This window comes from Elgaria multicarinata, chromosome 18 (assembly GCF_023053635.1).
Source record: "Elgaria multicarinata webbii isolate HBS135686 ecotype San Diego chromosome 18, rElgMul1.1.pri, whole genome shotgun sequence".
Lineage (NCBI taxonomy): Eukaryota > Metazoa > Chordata > Lepidosauria > Squamata > Anguidae > Elgaria > Elgaria multicarinata.
This window is the reverse complement of record NC_086188.1, coordinates 3,069,136-3,076,849: the sequence shown is the minus strand read 5'-3', so window position 1 is coordinate 3,076,849 and position 7,714 is coordinate 3,069,136. Positions and strand designations below refer to the sequence as shown.

Here is a 7,714-nt window from a genome sequence, read left to right as displayed (position 1 = left end):
TGCAACAGTTGATCATGGCTGGCGTGCCCCCCATGTCGAGGCTGCAAGCGTGAGAACGGAAGCGGTTCTGCGGCCTGCTGGTGTGTGAGGAGGCAGGGGGCGGGTGGCTGGGAGGGGGCAGCTTTGGGCCACTCCAAACTGGCCGGACGAAAAGTGATGGCAAAGGAAGAGTGGCTCCCCAGGCCACCGGCGCAAGTAAACGCTCAAATGAGGATTAGCTGCTTTTCTCAAGCTGCCTTGGAAGAGGAGGAGGAGGAGGAGGAGGAAGGCATGAGGCAGATCCCTGAGAAACAAAGCCAGGGGGGAGAGTCGTAGTCTTCGGAGGAAGCCTCTCTGAGCAGGTTCTTAAGGACAAGTTTACCAGCCCAACTGCAGCCCACGGGGTAAAGAGGGGTATTTCCCATGGCAGAGGGGGATTTCGAGGACTTTCCGTTATGGAAACCCGCAGCCCGAGATGATGGATGTGGGTTCCAATGAATCCAGGTAAGGCACTCTGCACATGCCTAAGGGCAAGAGGCAAATAAACACACACATCTGGAGCTTCTGGCGTGCCTAGGGGGGTGGACACTCTCCAACCCTGGGGGCACAATGCGTTCTGTCTCAGCATCTGCCCTCCAGAAAAGGACCGCTCCAATCTTCAACGGGGGAAATGGTCACCAGCAAACCTAGCGCAGATGTACCCTACTGTTGCTGCAATGGCAAGGTTTTATTTTAATAGAGAGACAGTGTGGCAAAGTGGTTAAGTGTTGGACTGGGGAGATCTGGGTTCAAGTTCCCACTCAGACCTGGGTGACTCAGGGCCAGTCACTGACTCCTAGCCTAACACACCCTCACAGGGTTGTTGTGAGGATAAAATGGAGAAGAAGAGATAATGTAAGGCAGCTTCGGTTCCTTGCAAGAGGAAAAGAGATGGGCTATGAATTTAATAATCCGTAGCCTACAGCACCTGGTATTCCCAAGCGGTCTCCCATCCGGGAACTAACCAGGCCTCACCCTGCTTAGCTTCCGAGATTGGGCGCGCTCAGGGTAGTAGGGCCATAGACTAAGAAGAAATAAAAATAAATTTTAAAATTCTGGAGCAAAACGACCGTTCCTCCTCACTCTCGTGCGAGGAATTTCCAAGCGGAGAGGTTCTTAAAACCTTCCACCACCAGAGGGACCCTGAATCCTTGGCTTTTTGCAACGGGCCTGATCTTTTCCGCCTCCTCTCCCCAATGAGCATGAAATTTGAAGACAGGTTGTTATGTGTGCAAGGAAAGACAAATGGAGGTAATTTTGCCAGACGTAGTTGCCCCGATCTGGAATAACCTTCGTGGGAGCAGCCAAACCGACAACAGCGTCACGTCTGTTCCAAGGACAGGAGCACCCGAGAAGAACGAGGAGGCTCATATGGGGACGAGCAGCAGGAGACGACTTCTCCGAAATTTCGCCTCTCCTGACGGCGCGTATTTTTCAGCCTTGCTAGGCCTCTTCTTTCAAGGCCAGGACATGAAAACGAAAAGTAGGAAATAAACGAAATAAGCTGCCTGCTAGGCTTCTCCTCACAGGGGCCAAGAGATCATTGAGCGGAACAGAAACACCAGAGGACAGAATTATCTCGTAATTTCAGCCAGGTTTCAATTTAAGCCTGTAACACCATCTAGAATGGCTTTCTCCAACCTGGGCCTCTCCAGATGTGTTGGAGTTGCAGTCCAGCACATCTGGAGAGCCCCAGGTTGGGCAAAGCTGGACTAGACGGCCTTTTCGGGAGGCATTACCTAGGGTGACCCTATGAAAAGGAGGACAGGGCTCCTGTATCTTTAACAGTTGCATAGAAAAGGGGATTTCAGCAGGTGTCATTTGTATATATGGAGCACCTGGTGAAATCCCCTCTTCATCACCACAGTTAAAGCTGCAGGAGCTATACCAGAGTGACCAAATTTAAAAGAGGGCAGCTTTAACTGCTGTGATGAAGAGGGGATTTCACCAGGTTCTCCATATATACAAATGACACCTGCTGAAATTCCCTTTTCTATGCAACTGTTAAAGATACAGGAGCCCGGTCCTCCTTTCCGTATGGTCACCCTACATTACCACACCTTCATTTGAGGCGTTTATTTGGAAGAGGTGGGGTTTTCTAAAAAAAAAAAAAAAAATCCTTTTGATCCCCGGATGAGGAAGCGACACTGAATTTCTTTAACCACGGTGGCAGGAGTGGGGAAACGTCACCCACGAATGCACCAACGCATGCCCTGCTTCCAAACGCCCAGCTGTTTTAAACGCAAAAGCCTTTTTCTGCTAGGCCGGAGGCCCACATAATAGAGCACCATATGTCGCTGCGTCTCGGCGGCGGAGGGAGACAACGGCATGAGTGATCGCAGCCCCGCGTTGAAATCTATTTGGAGTTTAATACTATTATCCTAATGCAAAGAGCTCATTGTTCGGGGCAGGAATCCGCCACCTCACCCACAGCGGATGGGGGTCACCGTGGGGAGAAAGCACTCCAGGGCTCAGTTGCCTGGGAACTTAAGGGCAGACGGAGTCAGGCGAGCGAGTGAACGCGGCACGGCCGAGACGGCACAGAGAAGCAGCCTGCTGGCCGACCGTGAAAAGACCAAAAATAAAATAAAATAAATCCCTCCTCCACAGCTTTTACTGACAGCTGCTGACAGGAGATAAATTCACCTTGGAGAGAAAATGTATTGTGGGTGGAGGGAGGTAACTTGCGGTCTTTTGTCTTGAGGAACGGAGGGTAGGACAAAAGATTGGGGGGGGGGGGGTTGTAGCGAATTCGGAGAGCCGGCCAAATCTGAACCCTTGCTGAAAAGCCGGCTTACGGAGTCCTCCTGCTGTTCATCAAAGCAGCCCCACTTCTTACTATCATATAAATTATCTATTGACCTTTGCAGTTGCCAAGGAAATGTCCAGGACACGACTTCTTTCGGAAGATTATTTTTTTAAAAATAAAAAGCCCCCTCCGTTTCCTCAAAAGCCGTTGTAGCACGGAGCTCGGCGGATAATTTTCTACTGGGAAGTGAAACCGCAGGGTGAAATATCTGTGGTGTATTTATTTGCTCAGATATATTTTTCTCCATGTCACGACAGTGGTGCAGGCCGCTTATGATTGAGTCATTCGTTCTGTTTTTAAAATGGAATTGTCTCCTGTGCTTTTAGAAAAAAACAAGGGACCATGGGGGGGTGGCGGCAGCGGAGAAACCAGTAGGGACAAGTCAGCACAAGACGGTAACAATTTACCCTCATTTACACACAGTTGTGACTTTTATGATGCAAGCTCTTCTGGGGCAGGAGATTATGGGAATTGTTTTAATTAGGGGCAAGCGTGGCACAGCTGAGGGCAGAGGAGAAAACGACGCAAAGAACAGAGCAGAGGATTATGGGAATTGTACTACTGTGGCAATTGGTGAAGCCAAAAAAATACGGCTTCCAGGACCGTATGGTCACATTTTGCTAGGCAGGGAAAGGCGGTTTTGCTAGGCAAGGAAGTAGCAAAACGAACGTGAAGCTCAAAAGTGAGGAAAATCACACCGTCTCATGCCCAAACCTTTAGAAATATTGATAAAACAAGACAATATCCCCCTTCCCCTTCTGACACCAAAAGTTTAGTGCTCTCCAAAAGACCCATTTCCTGACAGAATTCTACACTCAGGAAAATTTGGTGTATCAGAAGTTGTGAGAACTGGTCCTAGAGTGACCACACGTTTGACACAAAGCATATCCAGAAAACAGCTTCCTCCTTGTTTTTAACCATACTGTTAAAGCCATGTCCCTTCACCACTGCTCACCACACAAAACCAACCAACGTTGAACATTCGACCCAGACCTGCAGCCATGAGCCAGGCCAACTGGTGGAGAACCGGCACGGAATGGAACCTACTGCAAAACTTGACGGAGACGAAAGTGGCGGAAGAATATGGTTCCAAAAATGAAGTGAGCTCTGGATGTTCCATCAATATTGTTCTCTGTAAACTGCCCAGAGAGCTTCAGCAATTGGGCAGTATGGAAATATAAAAGACGTTCACTGAACCCCTTCTCCGTGAGCCCCTGCCAAAGAAAGGGAGGCTACCAGGAGGGCCTTCTTTGCTGTGGCACCCCGGCTGCGGAATGAGCTCCCTAGAGAGGTCCGCCTGGCACCTACATTATACTCTTTTCGACGCCAGGTGAAGACCTTTTTATTCTCCCAATATTTTAACAGTTTATCATGGCCTTTTAACCTTGCTGCTTTAAATTTGTATTTTGTACTGCTCGGTTTTACCCTGGTTGTGCTTTGATATAGTATTTTTATATTGTGTTTTTTATACTGTTGTTGGTTTTATATTTTGACCTGTGTCCGATGGTTTTAACTTTTGTGAACCGCCCAGAGAGCTTCGGCTAAATGCAATAAATAAACAAACAAACAAACCCCGAAAAAGGGTCTTATGCACAATTCCCTCTCCCCCCAAAATGCAAGGGAGACCACGCTTCAGAGTAGAAGGCACGTCGCTCGCCACTCGGGATATTTATTCCACAAACCAAAGCCACGAGGACACTGCTCCGTCTCTTTTGCAACATGCTGTTCCAAGAACCGTCCCTCGGTAGCAATTTGGGATGATTTAACTTTTGAGACGGGTGTGTAGAAAGCAGTTTTCTTCCCAAAATGGAGGTACAGCTTGCCCGGGTTCCTCCATGAGGGCACGGATTACCATCTCTCTCATCTGCCGTGAGACCCAGAGGAGACCAGTGTGCTAGCCCTGTCGTTCCGAGGCCCGGGTGCACAACTTCCTCTCCTCCCCCAGGCCTTAAATGTGTTCTCCGAGGCTCCTCTGCCCCTCTCCCGCTCCTCCTGCCAAATTTCCTTCCCCAGTGATCCTGAACACCCTGGCCCAGCATCTTGGGGCTAAAATGGTTGTGCACCCGCGCCCTGGAGTGACAACATGTGTTAGATCAGCCAACCCAAGAGTCCAAAGAAACCCTGTGAGAGGACGTGTGTGCACAGAATCCACCCTGAGAACCTCCCTGAGGACATCAGCCTCCCCAGCTCCATCAACAACAGCAGGGGCCCTTTGTTCATATTCAGAGCTCCACAGGTGCTCCAGTGAGGATGTGGAGCTCTCCCCAGGACTTTCAAGTACACAAATGTGCATAGCGTGGAGACCCACGTCTTCTCTTGCAATGAATGGGCAAGGGGTGGTGGACGGGGCAGCTCCACATGGTCCATGGATCTCCACGTGGCCAGAGGAGCTCAACATGGTCCATGGACCTCCACGTGGCCGGAGGAGCTCCACATGGTCCGTGGACCTCCACGTGGCCGGAGGAGCTCCACATGGCCAGAGGAGCTCCACATGGTCCATGGACCTTCATGTGGCCAGGGGAGTTCCACATGGTCCATGGACCTCCACGTGGCCAGAGGAGCTCCACATGGCCAGAGGAGCTCCACCCACCGTGCCGACGGAGACGCTCCTCTCAGTGTGATTCTTCCACCCCGAGGACAGAAAGGGAGAAGAGGAAAAGCATGCAAGCAAATTCCAGAACCAGACATCCAGTGAAAGCCCAGGTTTAATTTCTTTTTGGTGAGGTGGGGGAAGAGGAGAGAAAAAGAAAGACAACATCCAGACACACCGTTTTGCTGGGTTTTTTTTTCTATCTTTTTGTTTTCTCTCATTTTTAAAACAATATAGTGCAGAGTGCACTTCTCACAGTAGAATATAATGGTCGCTTTTTCATATAAAAACACATTCTCAGAGATTTGTAAATGCACTTAGTGCTAAAACAGGTGGTTAAGGACACAGTACCTCTATAGTCTGAGCACAATCGCTTGGATGTATGGGGTGGCTCTCTCTCTCTCTCTCCCTCTCTCTTTTTCAAACAGTGTGGAGGAAAAAAAAACACCTGTAATTCCTTGAATAAAATCTATTAAACACGTAATTGCACGGGGCTGAATAGCAGAGCAAAAGGAATGGTTTTCCAGAGCTGCTTTTCTTTTTGTAAAAGAGGAAATTAAAGTATGCAAAATATTATATCCTGGAACAGGGCGGGGGGAGGCATCCTTTAAAAGCACTAGAATGCATTAAATGGGTTTCTACGTTCCTCACCTGCAAGCCAGAAGAGAGCAAAGATACAGCCGGCCGCCACATACATTATTGTCTGAGAATCCACAACGTTCCTGTAACTTGATCAGGACAGGTGGGGCGAAGGAGGAGACGGAGGCGTAATGGACACAGCCCGTTTCCAATGGGCGGATCAGCAAGGTAACAGTTCCCCTCCGGCGCGTCTCCCCACTCTTTTAACACCGTCCCACAATCCCACCCACCCCCGGCTCCTTTCCCTGCTGCGTTCAACCCAGTTCACATTTAGGCCAAGCAGAATCTGAAAAACCACTAGCCACAAAACAGTGTGTGTGTGTGTGTGTGTGTGTGCGCGCGCGCACGAGAGAGAGAGTTTGCACTGGGCCAAACGGATGTTTGTGGGTCCGATCCAGCTTTTAAGCTTCTTGGAAAACAAAAAAACAGAAAGAATATCGTCTCCTGCTTGCGACATTTCAGAGGTAAAAGCACACGCCCTCTTCCCTTGGCTTTGCCACCCCACCCATTCTCTCAAACCATGCATCCACAGACACGTGCGACAAAAATGGTCCTGACGGGGAAGCCGGGATTAAAATGAAGGGCAACGAATGGGACGGACGGCTGGACAACATACACCCTTCCAAGATGGCCTTTCCCTTTGCAGCTTTCCCCAACCTGGCGCTCTCCAGATGCATTTGGGCAACGCTTCTCGGCCAGGCTGGCTGGGATGATAAGAATTGAGTCCGACGCATTCGGAGGGCGCCGGGTTGGAGAAGCCGGCTCTAGCGCAACTTCCTAACTTTCTCAGACACACCCACACCGGCAATGAAATAACGTCGTTAAAAACAATAATAATAATAATAATAATAATAATAATAATAATAATAATAATAATAATAGGTAAGGTTTTAATTCAAAAAGCAACCATCACCTAAGGCTATGCCGACAGAGAGGGAATCCATTATGTAGCAGCCAAACACAGAATTGTACAGTAGGTTCAACTAAAACTAAAAAGCCGCTTCAAGTTTTCAAGTGTGTTTTTCTTCCTTCCTTCCTTAAATAGCCACCAGGCTTTCCCCCCTCCCGGATTATGAGCTTCAAATCGGAACAGTGCAAGTTACAGAGTTCAACTAGAGATATGGGAAAGCCACGGCACTAAAGCCACCTAGATCCAAGGAGGTGGGAGAGGAGGGGGGGGGTTAGAGCCCCGCCGCCGCCGCGTCCCCCTCCCTGTCCCCAATCAGGATGCATTTTTAAAAAAAACTCCCCCTTGAACTCAGCACAGGACAGAAACTTCTTTCTGGAGGAGGGAAAAGGGGCTCCCTCCACATGCAAATCCAACTGGTAACGCAGACACACGCACGCACGCACGCACTCCGTTCCTCACGCACACACGCAGGGCAAAAGCCGTCTCTCCCTGGGTTAGCAGCAACATTGGATAGCATCTCCCTGTTCACATTCTTAGAAACCAAAACCAAAACAACGTCTGAGCTAAATAGGCAAGCGATTTCCTCCGCGCCAGGGTAGCCCGGGTGCACAACCAGAGCCGTGGGCATCCAGCGTCTCTCCCACCGGGCGGCCTCTACTTCCGTCCCTCTTCCCCTGGCGGCGTGGCTTCCTGCGCCCCCTGGCGGCGCTGGAGAAGGGGGTGGGGGTTTGGGGGGAAGGGGTCAGTA

General features: G+C 49.9%; 1 pseudogene; it reads right to left on the bottom strand.

Annotated features, from left to right (window-relative positions):
* Positions 1 to 934: 934 nt before the first annotated feature.
* LOC134410921 (5S ribosomal RNA) lies at positions 935 to 1,043 on the bottom strand (annotated as a pseudogene).
* Between the last annotated feature and the right edge of the window lie 6,671 nt (positions 1,044 to 7,714).